Below are 2472 nucleotides of genomic sequence, written 5' to 3'. Positions count from 1 at the left end.
TAGAAATGGTGAAGCTACATGGAAAATAACTTTGTAGTACAAATTACTGAATAAATATAACCATTTCATAAATTTTTTTCATTTTGCATTTTTTTCTTTCCATGATGACAGGTGAGGCCCGGCCTCCCCTGCCTCTACTGACTGCACGTCACTGCTCAAGGGTTCGGCGGAGGTCAACACACACACCCGAATAAAATAATTCGTGATGACACGCCCCGCTTGACCATCACTGGCTTGATATATAGCTTGAAATATCTGTTCTGCAGGAATTTTGGTGCTCTCACTAGTCAACTTGTGACTGTCATGATGCTACGTTGTGTGATTGCTTTCTTAATATTTATTTTTCATCTGTATATATGTTCATCTGTGCTATTTTTCATTTCATAACAGCTTCATGTACAATATTTTTTCATACTCTTGTGCACTCATTATCTTTCACTTGGTACTTAAGACCTAAAGACACTTTATAGTCTTGTTACTTAAGACACTTTATAGTTTATTTGCATTTCTTATTCTCCCCCTTTTTTTTTAAACTGTTTATACAATTTTCTACTATTGTTTATTATTGTTATGTTTTTCTTGTAACTCTGGCACAACAATTACCTTCGGGATAAATAAAGTTGTTCTTGTTCTTATTCTTATATCTTGAACCCTTCATTCTAATATGGGGGAAAAAAAAATTGCCCCTCAGGGACAAATAAAGTTTTCTGATTTAATTATGTAGAGCAAAAAAAGAAAATGGTCAGATGAATGTGTACAATATGGATTCACTTGTATGGGAGTGAATCCTAACTGCATGATTTGCAATGCCAGGTTGAGCAATTCTAGTCTAACACCGGCAAAACAAAGGGAACACTTCCCTATTTCTTTCTATTAATTATGTTTTTGTTTTTGTGTGAAAATTGTAATTTGCTGGTTTTCTTCTTTGAACACAGTGATATTGACGCACGGTTCATTTTGTGCACCAATTAAACAAGACAGCTATGTCTTGAATTAGAAAAAAAAAAAAAATCACATTTTATTTTTCCTATTCTTCCAATAAATAAGGATTCGGTTCAGCAACTCCCACAAGGTTAAGAACCACTGCATTAACAGAGTAAATATTTTTTTTTGTTCATGTTCTGATGCAGGGACCAGGAACCTGATCGAAACCCTTCAGCCCGGCGTGAAAGTGGAGTTCAAATGAATTGTCGCGAATGGGTGCGATGGAAACACACAATAAAGAAAGAGGAACTGGTAGAAAATGTCCACGTGTTAGTGGGCATTTGCTGTGACACGGTAGGGTTTGAAACCACGTTGCTCCACTACGCCACAGTCGTGTTCAATACATTGATATTCTTTTACTCCTTGCAGGAATCCTCAAAGATCTTGATAAGGAGACCATGAGGACAGCAACCACATCATTAGTCAGATACCATTACGAGCATACGAGTGCAGCCCCTTATAAGCAGAATGAAAAAGCTTGAAAAAATTGGGAATAATTGAATGAGGATCGTCTCTGGCAGCAAACGCGCAAAGCCCTTGCATCTTTAAGGATGGCGAATTGGCCTCTCGTCGAAGGTTGATTTCCAAAGTTGGACCTTATTACGGCTTTTACGATGTTACAAGGCCTATCTCCAAGTCCTTTTTTTAACAAGCACTTTCTGTATGTTCATGACTCCAGTGGCCTCGGAGGTAAAATAGGGAGAAAGTAATTTGCTCCGCGTGGTGGAAGGAGTGGAGTGGAATCCCAAACAAATCCAGTTTGCTCTTTTGCAGCAGTTAAAATAAATACAGAAGAGAAACAACAGATTGTAAATAATTCAGCAGAGTGGACAGTTTCTTTTTTCTAGGACGAAGCTTTGGGTGATCCTTAGAGTCACTATTTTATTTTAATTTGCATTTGAGCATTTAAAATCCACCTCCCTTTTTGGTGCTTGCTATATAGTGGGAGAAAAAAATAAAAGAATAAAAAATGCCAAATTTCCCTCCAGCGTTGCACAAAAAAAGACACAAAAATAAAAGCCAAGTGGCTGACATTCTTCTGACAGGCGTGATCATCATATTAAGAATGGAAACCTGATGCAATAGCTGAATTAGGTCATATAACAAACAAAACAAATGACTGCCGGAGCTCTATTTTCTCTTTTTGTCCTGTTGAATGTCACTCTTCGCACCTGTAATCTATCCTCACTTCAAAGTTGTAATACTTCATTCGCCGTGCAGACGGCAGCTCGGTTTTTAATATTTAACGACTTCATAAAGTGCGTCGTTGTGGTCCATCGATAAAAACGGCACACCGCCTTTTCAGCTTTGTCTGCGGATCACGCAGGACCACCAGTGCTCCAGAAATCACGCCACACTTTCAGCGTGCGTTCACGCCGGCCGAAGAGCTGCAAACGACACACTGGGACCCCAGTAATTGGCAGAAACTCTATTTGCATGTGTATTTTCATACTGGGTGGCACACTTAAAGGGGTTCAAAAGGTAACG

This window comes from Fistularia commersonii, chromosome 27, assembly GCF_037954325.1.
Source record: "Fistularia commersonii isolate RoL2024-O1a breed Wild chromosome 27, RoL_Fcom_v1.0, whole genome shotgun sequence".
NCBI classification, from domain to species: Eukaryota; Metazoa; Chordata; class Actinopteri; order Syngnathiformes; family Fistulariidae; genus Fistularia; species Fistularia commersonii.
Note: the sequence above shows the minus strand (reverse complement) of the source record.